The sequence below is a fragment of the Podarcis vaucheri genome, assembly GCF_965113315.1.
Source record: "Podarcis vaucheri genome assembly, chromosome: 9".
Taxonomy (NCBI): domain Eukaryota; kingdom Metazoa; phylum Chordata; class Lepidosauria; order Squamata; family Lacertidae; genus Podarcis; species Podarcis vaucheri.
Window position 1 is genome coordinate 63870474 of NC_138767.1, and position 14228 is coordinate 63884701.

The following is a 14228-nucleotide window of genomic DNA, read 5'->3' on the forward strand; positions in this document are numbered from 1 at the left end:
GGAGCATTTGCAAGCGGTTGGCACCATTTTTGAGTGAATTGCCAAAAGTCAGATTTTTGCTGAAATTCTGACCCTGGGGCTTTCGGATTTTTTCAAAAAAATATTTTCCGCCAGTTAAGTTGTTGAGGGCTGATTTCTTGTCCTGTGATAAAAAGGCTTCTGTTTCGACTGTCAAAACTTTCAGGGGAGCTTTTGCAACCGGTTGGCACCATTTTTGAGTGAATTGCCAAAAGTCAGATTTTTGTTGAAATTCTGACCCCGGGGTTTACGGATTTTTTCAAAAAAATATTTTCCGCCGCTTAATTTGATCAGGGCTGATTTCTTGTCCTGTGATAAAAAGGCTTCTGTTTCGACTGTCAAAATTTTCAGGGGAGCATTTGCAACCGGTTGGCACCATTTTTGAGTGAATTGCCAAAAGTCAGATTTTTGCTGAAAATCTGGCTTACGGATTTTTTCAAAAAAATGTTTTCCGCCGGTTAAGTTGTTGAGGGCTGATTTCTTGTCCTGTGATAAAAAGGCTTCTGTTTCGACTGTCAAAACTTTCAGGGGAGCATTTGCAAGCGGTTGGCACCATTTTTGAGTGAATTGCCAAAAGTCAGATTTTTGCTGAAATTCTGACCCCGGGGCTTACGGATTTTTTCAAAAAAATATTTTCCACCGGTTAAGTTGTTGAGGGCTGATTTCTTGTCCTGTGATAAAAAAGGCTTCTGTTTCGACTGTCAAAACTTTCAGGGGAGCATTTGCAACCGGTTGGCACCATTTTTGAGTGAATTGCTAAAAGTCAGATTTTTGCTGAAATTCTGACCCCGGGGCTTACGGATTTTTTCAAAAAAATGTTTTCCGCCGGTTAAGTTTATGAGGGATGATTTCTTGTCCTGTGATAAAAAGCCGTCTGTTTCCATCGCCAAAGCTTTCAGGGGAGCATTTGCAAGCGGTTGGCACCATTTTTGAGTGAATTGCCAAAAGTCAGATTTTTGCTGAAATTCTGACCCCGGGGCTTACGGATTTTTTCAAAAAAATATTTTCCGCCTGATAAGTTGTTGAGGGCTGATTTCTTGTCCTGTGATAAAAAGCCTTCTGTTTCCATCGCCAAAGCTTTCAGGGGAGCATTTGCAACCGGTTGGCACCATTTTTGAGTGAATTGCCAAAAGTCAGATTTTTGCTGAAATTCTGACCCTGGGGCTTTCGGATTTTTTCAAAAAAATATTTTCCGCCAGTTAAGTTGTTGAGGGCTGATTTCTTGTCCTGTGATAAAAAGGCTTCTGTTTCGACTGACAAAACTTTCAGGGGAGCATTTGCAACCGGTTGACACCCTTTTTGAGTGAATTGCCAAAAGTCAGATTTTTGCTCTAATTCTGACCCCGGGGCTTACGGATTTTTTCAAAAAAATATTTTCCACCGGTTAAGTTGTTGAGGGCTGATTTCTTGTCCTGTGATAAAAAGGCTTCTGTTTCGACTGTCAAAACTTTCAGGGGACCATTTGCAACCAGTTGGCACCATTTTTGAGTGAATTGCCAAAAGTCAGATTTTTGCTGAAATTCTGGCTTACGGATTTTTTCAAAAAAAATGTTTTCCGCCGGTTAAGTTGTTGAGGGCTGATTTCTTGTCCTGTGATAAAAAGGCTTCTGTTTCGACTGACAAAACTTTCAGGGGACAATTCGCAACCGGTTGGCACCATTTTTGAGTGAATTGCCAAAAGTCAGATTTTTGCTGAAATTCTGACCCCGGGGCTTACGGATTTTTTCAAAAAAATATTTTCCGCCGGTTAAGTTGTTGAGGGCTGATTTCTTGTCCTGTGATAAAAAGGCTTCTGTTTTGACTGACAAAACTTTCAGGGGAGCATTTGCAACCGGTTGGCACCATTTTTGAGTGAATTGCCAAAAGTCAGATTTTTGCTGAAATTCTGGCTTACGGATTTTTTCAAAAATATGTTTTCCGCCGGTTAAGTTGTTGAGGGCTGATTTCTTGTCCTGTGATAAAAAGCCTTCTGTTTCCATCGCCAAAGCTTTCAGGGGAGCATTTGCAACCGGTTGGCACCATTTTTGAGTGAATTGCCAAAAGTCAGATTTTTGCTGAAATTCTGACCCTGGGGCTTTCGGATTTTTTCAAAAAAATATTTTCCGCCAGTTAAGTTGTTGAGGGCTGATTTCTTGTCCTGTGATAAAAAGGCTTCTGTTTCGACTGTCAAAACTTTCAGGGGAGCTTTTGCAACCGGTTGGCACCATTTTTGATTGAATTGCCAAAAGTCAGATTTTTGTTGAAATTCTGACCCCGGGGTTTACGGATTTTTTCAAAAAAATATTTTCCGCCGCTTAATTTGATCAGGGCTGATTTCTTGTCCTGTGATAAAAAGGCTTCTGTTTCGACTGTCAAAATTTTCAGGGGAGCATTTGCAACCGGTTGGCACCATTTTTGAGTGAATTGCCAAAAGTCAGATTTTTGCTGAAAATCTGGCTTACGGATTTTTTCAAAAAAATGTTTTCCGCCGGTTAAGTTGTTGAGGGCTGATTTCTTGTCCTGTGATAAAAAGGCTTCTGTTTCGACTGTCAAAACTTTCAGGGGAGCATTTGCAAGCGGTTGGCACCATTTTTGAGTGAATTGCCAAAAGTCAGATTTTTGCTGAAATTCTGACCCCGGGGCTTACGGATTTTTTCAAAAAAATATTTTCCACCGGTTAAGTTGTTGAGGGCTGATTTCTTGTCCTGTGATAAAAAAGGCTTCTGTTTCGACTGTCAAAACTTTCAGGGGAGCATTTGCAACCGGTTGGCACCATTTTTGAGTGAATTGCTAAAAGTCAGATTTTTGCTGAAATTCTGACCCCGGGGCTTACGGATTTTTTCAAAAAAATGTTTTCCGCCGGTTAAGTTTATGAGGGATGATTTCTTGTCCTGTGATAAAAAGCCGTCTGTTTCCATCGCCAAAGCTTTCAGGGGAGCATTTGCAAGCGGTTGGCACCATTTTTGAGTGAATTGCCAAAAGTCAGATTTTTGCTGAAATTCTGACCCCGGGGCTTACGGATTTTTTCAAAAAAATATTTTCCACCGGTTAAGTTGTTGAGGGCTGATTTCTTGTCCTGTGATAAAAAAGTCTTCTGTTTCGACTGTCAAAACTTTCAGGGGAGCATTTGCAACCGGTTGGCACCATTTTTGAGTGAATTGCTAAAAGTCAGATTTTTGCTGAAATTCTGACCCCGGGGCTTACGGATTTTTTCAAAAAAATATTTTCCGCCGGTTAAGTTGTTGAGGGCTGATTTCTTGTCCTGTGATAAAAAGGCTTCTGTTTCGACTGTCAAAACTTTCAGGGGAGCATTTGCAACCGGTTGGCACCATTTTTGAGTGAATTGCCAAAAGTCAGATTTTTGCTGAGATTCTGACCCCGGGGCTTACGGATTTTTTCAAAAAAATATTTTCCGCCTGATAAGTTGTTGAGGGCTGATTTCTTGTCCTGTGATAAAAAGCCTTCTGTTTCCATCGCCAAAGCTTTCAGGGGAGCATTTGCAACCGTTTGGCACCATTTTTGAGTGAATTGCCAAAAGTCAGATTTTTGCTGAAATTCTGACCCTGGGGCTTACGGATTTTTTCAAAAAAATATTTTCCGCCAGTTAACTTGTTGAGGGCTGATTTCTTGTCCTGTGATAAAAAGGCTTCTGTTTTGACTGTCAAAACTTTCAGGGGAGCTTTTGCAACCGGTTGGCACCATTTTTGAGTGAATTGCTAAAAGTCAGATTTTTGCTGAAATTCTGACCCCGGGGCTTACGGATTTTTTCAAAAAAATGTTTTCCGCCGGTTAAGTTTATGAGGGATGATTTCTTGTCCTGTGATAAAAAGCCGTCTGTTTCCATCGCCAAAGCTTTCAGGGGAGCATTTGCAAGCGGTTGGCACCATTTTTGAGTGAATTGCCAAAAGTCAGATTTTTGCTGAAATTCTGACCCCGGGGCTTACGGATTTTTTCAAAAAAATATTTTCCACCGGTTAAGTTGTTGAGGGCTGATTTCTTGTCCTGTGATAAAAAAGGCTTCTGTTTCGACTGTCAAAACTTTCAGGGGAGCATTTGCAACCGGTTGGCACCATTTTTGAGTGAATTGCTAAAAGTCAGATTTTTGCTGAAATTCTGACCCCGGGGCTTACGGATTTTTTCAAAAAAATGTTTTCCGCCGGTTAAGTTTATGAGGGATGATTTCTTGTCCTGTGATAAAAAGCCGTCTGTTTCCATCGCCAAAGCTTTCAGGGGAGCATTTGCAAGCGGTTGGCACCATTTTTGAGTGAATTGCCAAAAGTCAGATTTTTGCTGAAATTCTGACCCCGGGGATTACGGATTTTTTCAAAAAAATATTTTCCACCGGTTAAGTTGTTGAGGGCTGATTTCTTGTCCTGTGATAAAAAAGGCTTCTGTTTCGACTGTCAAAACTTTCAGGGGAGCATTTGCAACCGGTTGGCACCATTTTTGATTGAATTGCTAAAAGTCAGATTTTTGCTGAAATTCTGACCCCGGGGCTTACGGATTTTTTCAAAAAAATATTTTCCGCCGGTTAAGTTGTTGAGGGCTGATTTCTTGTCCTGTGATAAAAAGGCTTCTGTTTCGACTGTCAAAACTTTCAGGGGAGCATTTGCAACCGGTTGGCACCATTTTTGAGTGAATTGCCAAAAGTCAGATTTTTGCTGAGATTCTGACCCCGGGGCTTACGGATTTTTTCAAAAAAATATTTTCCGCCTGATAAGTTGTTGAGGGCTGATTTCTTGTCCTGTGATAAAAAGCCTTCTGTTTCCATCGCCAAAGCTTTCAGGGGAGCATTTGCAACCGGTTGGCACCATTTTTGAGTGAATTGCCAAAAGTCAGATTTTTGCTGAAATTCTGACCCTGGGGCTTACGGATTTTTTCAAAAAAATATTTTCCGCCAGTTAACTTGTTGAGGGCTGATTTCTTGTCCTGTGATAAAAAGGCTTCTGTTTCGACTGTCAAAACTTTCAGGGGAGCTTTTGCAACCGGTTGGCACCATTTTTGAGTGAATTGCCAAAAGTCAGATTTTTGCTGAAATTCTGGCTTACGGATTTTTTCAAAAAAATGTTTTCCGCCGGTTAAGTTGTTGAGGGCTGATTTCTTGTCCTGTGATAAAAAGGCTTCTGTTTCGACTGTCAAAACTTTCAGGGGAGCATTTGCAACCGGTTGGCACCATTTTTGAGTGAATTGCCAAAAGTCAGATTTTTGCTGAAATTCTGACCCCGGGGCTTACGGATTTTTTCAAAAAAATATTTTCCGCCTGATAAGTTGTTGAGGGCTGATTTCTTGTCCTGTGATAAAAAAGCCTTCTGTTTCGAGTGACAAAACTTTCAGGGGAGCATTTGCAACCGGTTGGCACCATTTTTGAGTGAATTGCCAAAAGTCAGATTTTTGCTGAAATTCTGACCCCGGGGTTTACGGATTTTTTCAAAAAAATATTTTCCGCCGCTTAAGTTGATCAGGGCTGATTTCTTGTCCTGTGATAAAAAGGCTTCTGTTTCGACTGTCAAAATTTTCAGGGGAGCATTTGCAACCGGTTGGCACCATTTTTGAGTGAATTGCCAAAAGTCAGATTTTTGCTGAAATTCTGACCCCGGGGCTTACAGATTGTTTCAAAAAATATTTTCCGCCTGATAAGTTGTTGAGGGCTGTTTTCTTGTCCTGTGATAAAAAGGCTTCTGTTTCGACTGACAAAACTTTCAGGGGAGCATTTGCAACCGGTTGGCACCATTTTTGAGTGAATTGCCAAAAGTCAGATTTTTGCTGAAATTCTGGCTTACGGATTTTTTCAAAAAAATGTTTTCCGCCGGTTAAGTTGTTGAGGGCTGATTTCTTGCCCTGTGATAAAAAGGCTTCTGTTTCGACTGACAAAACTTTCAGGGGACAATTTGCAACCGGTTGGCACCATTTTTGAGTGAATTGCCAAAAGTCAGATTTTTGCTGAAATTCTGACCCCGGGGCTTACGGATTTTTTCAAAAAAAAAAATTTCCGCCGGTTAACTTGTTGAGGGCTGATTTCTTCTCCTGTGATAAAAAGGCTTCTGTTTCGACTGTCAAAACTTACAGGGGAGCATTTGCAACCGGTTGGCACCATTTTTGAGTGAATTGCCAAAAGTCAGATTTTTGCTGAAATTCTGACCCCGGGGCTTACGGATTTTTTCAAAAAAATATTTTCCGCCTGATAAGTTGTTGAGGGCTGATTTCTTGTCCTGTGATAAAAAGCCTTCTGTTTCGAGTGACAAAACTTTCAGGGGAGCATTTGCAACCGGTTGGCACCATTTTTGAGTGAATTGCCAAAAGTCAGATTTTTGTTGAAATTCTGACCCCGGGGTTTACGGATTTTTTCAAAAAAATATTTTCCGCCGCTTAATTTGATCAGGGCTGATTTCTTGTCCTGTGATAAAAAGGCTTCTGTTTCGACTGTCAAAATTTTCAGGGGAGCATTTGCAACCGGTTGGCACCATTTTTGAGTGAATTGCCAACAGTCAGATTTTTGCTGAAAATCTGGCTTACGGATTTTTTCAAAAAAATGTTTTCCGCCGGTTAAGTTGTTGAGGGCTGATTTCTTGTCCTGTGATAAAAAGGCTTCTGTTTCGACTGTCAAAACTTTCAGGGGAGCATTTGCAAGCGGTTGGCACCATTTTTGAGTGAATTGCCAAAAGTCAGATTTTTGCTGAAATTCTGACCCAGGGGCTTACGGATTTTTTCAAAAAAATATTTTCCGCCGGTTAAGTTGTTGAGGGCTGATTTCTTGTCCTGTGATAAAAAAGGCTTCTGTTTCGACTGTCAAAACGTTCAGGGGAGCATTTGCAACCGGTTGGCACCATTTTTGAGTGAATTGCTAAAAGTCAGATTTTTGCTGAAATTCTGACCCCGGGGCTTACGGATTTTTTCAAAAAAATGTTTTCCGCCAGTTAAGTTGTTGAGGGCTGATTTCTTGTTCTGTGATAAAAAGGCTTCTGTTTCGACTGTCAAAACTTTCAGGGGAGCTTTTGCAACCAGTTGGCACCATTTTTGAGTGAATTGCCAAAAGTCAGATTTTTGTTGAAATTCTGACCCCGGGGTTTACGGATTTTTTCAAAAAAATATTTTCCGCCGCTTAATTTGATCAGGGCTGATTTCTTGTCCTGTGATAAAAAGGCTTCTGTTTCGACTGTCAAAATTTTCAGGGGAGCATTTGCAACCGGTTGGCACCATTTTTGAGTGAATTGCCAAAAGTCAGATTTTTGCTGAAAATCTGGCTTACGGATTTTTTCAAAAAAATGTTTTCCGCCGGTTAAGTTGTTGAGGGCTGATTTCTTGTCCTGTGATAAAAAAGGCTTCTGTTTCGACTGTCAAAGCTTTCAGGGGAGCATTTGCAAGCGGTTGGCACCATTTTTGAGTGAATTGCCAAAAGTCAGATTTTTGCTGAAATTCTGACCCCGGGGCTTACGGATTTTTTCAAAAAAATGTTTTCCGCCGGTTAAGTTTATGAGGGATGATTTCTTGTCCTGTGATAAAAAGCCGTCTGTTTCCATCGCCAAAGCTTTCAGGGGAGCATTGCCAAAAGCGGTTGGCACCATTTTTGAGTGAATTGCCAAAAGTCAGATTTTTGCTGAAATTCTGACCCCGGGGCTTACGGATTTTTTCAAAAAAATGTTTTCCGCCGTTTAAGTTTATGAGGGATGATTTCTTGTCTTGTGATAAAAAGCCGTCTGTTTCCATCGCCAAAGCTTTCAGGGGAGCATTTGCAAGCGGTTGGCACCATTTTTGAGTGAATTGCCAAAAGTCAGATTTTTGCTGAAATTCTGACCCCGGGGCTTACGGATTTTTTCAAAAAAATATTTTCCACCGGTTAAGTTGTTGAGGGCTGATTTCTTGTCCTGTGATAAAAAGGCTTCTGTTTCGACTGTCAAAACTTTCAGGGGAGCTTTTGCAACCGGTTGGCACCATTTTTGATTGAATTGCCAAAAGTCAGATTTTTGTTGAAATTCTGACCCCGGGGTTTACGGATTTTTTCAAAAAAATATTTTCCGCCGCTTAATTTGATCAGGGCTGATTTCTTGTCCTGTGATAAAAAGGCTTCTGTTTCGACTGTCAAAATTTTCAGGGGAGCATTTGCAACCGGTTGGCACCATTTTTGAGTGAATTGCCAAAAGTCAGATTTTTGCTGAAAATCTGGCTTACGGATTTTTTCAAAAAAATGTTTTCCGCCGGTTAAGTTGTTGAGGGCTGATTTCTTGTCCTGTGATAAAAAGGCTTCTGTTTCGACTGTCAAAACTTTCAGGGGAGCATTTGCAAGCGGTTGGCACCATTTTTGAGTGAATTGCCAAAAGTCAGATTTTTGCTGAAATTCTGACCCCGGGGCTTACGGATTTTTTCAAAAAAATATTTTCCACCGGTTAAGTTGTTGAGGGCTGATTTCTTGTCCTGTGATAAAAAAGGCTTCTGTTTCGACTGTCAAAACTTTCAGGGGAGCATTTGCAACCGGTTGGCACCATTTTTGAGTGAATTGCTAAAAGTCAGATTTTTGCTGAAATTCTGACCCCGGGGCTTACGGATTTTTTCAAAAAAATGTTTTCCGCCGGTTAAGTTTATGAGGGATGATTTCTTGTCCTGTGATAAAAAGCCGTCTGTTTCCATCGCCAAAGCTTTCAGGGGAGCATTTGCAAGCGGTTGGCACCATTTTTGAGTGAATTGCCAAAAGTCAGATTTTTGCTGAAATTCTGATCCCGGGGCTTACGGATTTTTTCAAAAAAATATTTTCCACCGGTTAAGTTGTTGAGGGCTGATTTCTTGTCCTGTGATAAAAAGCCTTCTGTTTCCATCGCCAAAGCTTTCAGGGGAGCATTTGCAACCGGTTGGCACCATTTTTGAGTGAATTGCCAAAAGTCAGATTTTTGCTGAAATTCTGACCCTGGGGCTTACGGATTTTTTCAAAAAAATATTTTCCGCCAGTTAACTTGTTGAGGGCTGATTTCTTGTCCTGTGATAAAAAGGCTTCTGTTTCGACTGTCAAAACTTTCAGGGGAGCTTTTGCAACCGGTTGGCACCATTTTTGAGTGAATTGCCAAAAGTCAGATTTTTGCTGAAATTCTGGCTTACGGATTTTTTCAAAAAAATGTTTTCCGCCGGTTAAGTTGTTGAGGGCTGATTTCTTGTCCTGTGATAAAAAGGCTTCTGTTTCGACTGTCAAAACTTTCAGGGGAGCATTTGCAACCGGTTGGCACCATTTTTGAGTGAATTGCCAAAAGTCAGATTTTTGCTGAAATTCTGACCCCGGGGCTTACGGATTTTTTCAAAAAAATATTTTCCGCCTGATAAGTTGTTGAGGGCTGATTTCTTGTCCTGTGATAAAAAGCCTTCTGTTTCGAGTGACAAAACTTTCAGGGGAGCATTTGCAACCGGTTGGCACCATTTTTGAGTGAATTGCCAAAAGTCAGATTTTTGCTGAAATTCTGACCCCGGGGTTTACGGAGTTTTTCAAAAAAATATTTTCCGCCGCTTAAGTTGATCAGGGCTGATTTCTTGTCCTGTGATAAAAAGGCTTCTGTTTCGACTGTCAAAATTTTCAGGGGAGCATTTGCAACCGGTTGGCACCATTTTTGAGTCAATTGCCAAAAGTCAGATTTTTGCTGAAATTCTGACCCCGGGGCTTACAGATTGTTTCAAAAAATATTTTCCGCCTGATAAGTTGTTGAGGGCTGTTTTCTTGTCCTGTGATAAAAAGGCTTCTGTTTCGACTGACAAAACTTTCAGGGGAGCATTTGCAACCGGTTGGCACCATTTTTGAGTGAATTGCCAAAAGTCAGATTTTTGCTGAAATTCTGGCTTACGGATTTTTTCAAAAAAATGTTTTCCGCCGGTTAAGTTGTTGAGGGCTGATTTCTTGCCCTGTGATAAAAAGGCTTCTGTTTCGACTGACAAAACTTTCAGGGGACAATTTGCAACCGGTTGGCACCATTTTTGAGTGAATTGCCAAAAGTCAGATTTTTGCTGAAATTCTGACCCCGGGGCTTACGGATTTTTTCAAAAAAATATTTTCCGCCTGTTAAGTTGTTGAGGGCAGATTTCTTGTCCTGTGATAAAAAGCCTTCTGTTTCGAGTGACAAAACTTTCAGGGGAGCATTTGCAACCGGTTGGCACCATTTTTGAGTGAATTGCCAAAAGTCAGATTTTTGCTGAAATTCTGACCCCGGGGTTTACGGATTTTTTCAAAAAAATATTTTCCGCCGCTTAAGTTGATCAGGGCTGATTTCTTGTCCTGTGATAAAAAGGCTTCTGTTTCGACTGTCAAAATTTTCAGGGGAGCATTTGCAAGCGGTTGGCACCATTTTTGAGTGAATTGCCAAAAGTCAGATTTTTGCTGAAATTCTGACCCCGGGGCTTACGGATTTTTTCAAAAAAATATTTTCCGCCGTTTAAGTTGTTGAGGGCTGATTTCTTGTCCTGTGATAAAAAGGCTTCTGTTTTGACTGACAAAACTTTCAGGGGAGCATTTGCAACCGGTTGGCACCATTTTTGAGTGAATTGCCAAAAGTCAGATTTTTGCTGAAATTCTGACCCCGGGGCTTACGGATTTTTTCAAAAAAATATTTTCCGCCTGATAAGTTGTTGAGGGCTGATTTCTTGTCCTGTGATAAAAAGCCTTCTGTTTCGAGTGACAAAACTTTCAGGGGAGCATTTGCAACCGGTTGGCACCATTTTTGAGTGAATTGCCAAAAGTCAGATTTTTGCTGAAATTCTGACCCCGGGGTTTACGGATTTTTTCAAAAAAATATTTTCCGCCGCTTAAGTTGATCAGGGCTGATTTCTTGTCCTGTGATAAAAAGGCTTCTGTTTCGACTGTCAAAATTTTCAGGGGAGCATTTGCAACCGGTTGGCACCATTTTTGAGTGAATTGCCAAAAGTCAGATTTTTGCTGAAATTCTGACCCCGGGGCTTACAGATTGTTTCAAAAAATATTTTCCGCCTGATAAGTTGTTGAGGGCTGTTTTCTTGTCCTGTGATAAAAAGGCTTCTGTTTCGACTGACAAAACTTTCAGGGGAGCATTTGCAACCGGTTGGCACCATTTTTGAGTGAATTGCCAAAAGTCAGATTTTTGCTGAAATTCTGGCTTACGGATTTTTTCAAAAAAATATTTTCCGCCGGTTAAGTTGTTGAGGGCTGATTTCTTGCCCTGTGATAAAAAGGCTTCTGTTTCGACTGACAAAACTTTCAGGGGACAATTTGCAACCGGTTGGCACCATTTTTGAGTGAATTGCCAAAAGTCAGATTTTTGCTGAAATTCTGACCCCGGGGCTTACGGATTTTTTCAAAAAAATATTTTCCGCCTGTTAAGTTGTTGAGGGCAGATTTCTTGTCCTGTGATAAAAAGCCTTCTGTTTCGAGTGACAAAACTTTCAGGGGAGCATTTGGAACCGGTTGGCACCATTTTTGAGTGAATTGCCAAAAGTCAGATTTTTGCTGAAATTCTGACCCCGGGGTTTACGGATTTTTTCAAAAAAATATTTTCCGCCGCTTAAGTTGATCAGGGCTGATTTCTTGTCCTGTGATAAAAAGGCTTCTGTTTCGACTGTCAAAATTTTCAGGGGAGCATTTGCAAGCAGTTGGCACCATTTTTGAGTGAATTGCCAAAAGTCAGATTTTTGCTGAAATTCTGACCCCGGGGCTTACGGATTTTTTCAAAAAAATATTTTCCGCCGTTTAAGTTGTTGAGGGCTGATTTCTTGTCCTGTGATAAAAAGGCTTCTGTTTTGACTGACAAAACTTTCAGGGGAGCATTTGCAACCGGTTGGCACCATGTTTGAGTGAATTGCCAAAAGTTAGATTTTTGCTGAAATTCTGACCCCGGGGCTTACGGATTTTATCAAAAAAAAATTTCCGCCTCATAAGTTGTTGAGGGCTGTTTTCTTGTCCTGTGATAAAAAGGCTTCTGTTTCGACTGACAAAACTTTCAGGGGAGCATTTGCAACCGGTTGGCACCATTTTTGAGTGAATTGCCATAAGTCAGATTGTTGCTGAAATTCTGGCTTACGGATTTTATAAAAAATTTTTTCCGCCGGTTAAGTTGTTGAGGGCTGATTTCTTGTCCTGTGATAAAAAGCCTTCTGTTTCCATCGCCAAAGCTTTCAGGGGAGCATTTGCAACCGGTTGGCACCATTTTTGAGTGAATTGCCAAAAGTCAGATTTTTGCTGAAATTCTGACCCTGGGGCTTACGGATTTTTTCAAAAAAATATTTTCCGCCAGTTAAGTTGTTGAGGGCTGATTTCTTGTCCTGTGATAAAAAGGCTTCTGTTTCGACTGACAAAACTTTCAGGGGACAATTTGCAACCGGTTGGCACCATTTTTGAGTGAATTGCCAAAAGTCAGATTTTTGCTGAAATTCTGACCCCGGGGCTTACGGATTTTTTCAAAAAATATTTTCCGCCTGATAAGTTGTTGAGGGCTGTTTTCTTGTCCTGTGATAAAAAGGCTTCTGTTTCGACTGACAAAACTTTCAGGGGAGCATTTGCAACCGGTTGGCACCATTTTTGAGTGAATTGCCAAAAGTCAGATTTTTGCTGAAATTCTGGCTTACGGATTTTTTTAAAAAAATTTTTTCCGCCGGTTAAGTTGTTGAGGGCTGATTTCTTGTCCTGTGATAAAAAGGCTTCTGTTTCGACTGACAAAAGTTTCAGGGGACAATTTGCAACCGGTTGGCACCATTTTTGAGTGAAATGCCAAAAGTCAGATTTTTGCTGAAATTCTAACCCCAGGGCTTACGGATTTTTTCAAAAAAATATTTTCCGCCTGATAAGTTGTTGAGGGCTGATTTCTTGTCCTGTGATAAAAAGCCTTCTGTTTCGAGTGACAAAACTTTCAGGGGAGCATTTGCAACCGGTTAGCACCATTTTTGAGTGAATTGCCAAAAGTCAGATTTTTGTTGAAATTCTGACCCCGGGGTTTACGGATTTTTTCAAAAAAATATTTTCCGCCGCTTAATTTGATCAGGGCTGATTTCTTGTCCTGTGATAAAAAGGCTTCTGTTTCGACTGTCAAAATTTTCAGGGGAGCATTTGCAACCGGTTGGCACCATTTTTGAGTGAATTGCCAAAAGTCAGATTTTTGCTGAAAATCTGGCTTACGGATTTTTTCAAAAAAATGTTTTCCGCCGGTTAAGTTGTTGAGGGCTGATTTCTTGTCCTGTGATAAAAAGGCTTCTGTTTCGACTGTCAAAACTTACAGGGGAGCATTTGCAACCGGTTGGCACCATTTTTGAGTGAATTGCCAAAAGTCAGATTTTTGCTGAAATTCTGACCCCGGGGCTTAGGGATATTTTCAAAAAAATATTTTCCGTCTAATAAGTTGTTGAGGGCTGATTTCTTGTTCTGCGATAAAAAGGCTTCTGTTTCGACTGACAAAACTTTCAGGGGACAATTTGCAACCGGTTGGAACCATTTTTGAGTGAATTGCCAAAAGTCAGATTTTTGCTGAAATTCTGACCCCGGGGCTTACGGATTTTTTTCAAAAAAACATTTTCCGCCTGATAAGTTGTTGAGGGCTGATTTCTTGTCCTGTGATAAAAAGCCTTCTGTTTTCATCGCCAAAGCTTTCAGGGGAGCATTTGCAACCGGTTGGCACCATTTTTGAGTGAATTGCCAAAAGTCAGATTTTTGCTGAAATTCTGACCCCGGGGCTTACGGATTTTTTCAAAAAAATATTTTCCGCCGGTTAAGTTGTTGAGGGCTGATTTCTTGTCCTGTGATAAAAAGGCTTCTGTTTCGACTGTCAAAACTTTCAGGGGAGCATTTGCAACCGATTGGCACCATTTTTGAGTGAATTGCCAAAAGTCAGATTTTTGCTGAAATTCTGACCCCGGGGCTTACGGATTTTTTCAAAAAAATATTTTCCACCGGTTAAGTTGTTGAGGGCTGATTTCTTGTCCTGTGATAAAAAAGGCTTCTGTTTCGACTGTCAAAACTTTCAGGGGAGCATTTGCAACCGGTTGGCACCATTTTTGAGTGAATTGCTAAAAGTCAGATTTTTGCTGAAATTCTGACCCCGGGGCTTACGGATTTTTTCAAAAAAATCTTTTCCGCCGGTTAAGTTTATGAGGGATGATTTCTTGTCCTGTGATAAAAAGCTGTCTGTTTCCATCGCCAAAGCTTTCAGGGGAGCATTTGCAACCGGTTGGCACCATTTTTGAGTGAATTGCCAAAAGTCAGATTTTTGCTGAAATTCTGACCCCGGGGCTTACGGATTTTTTCA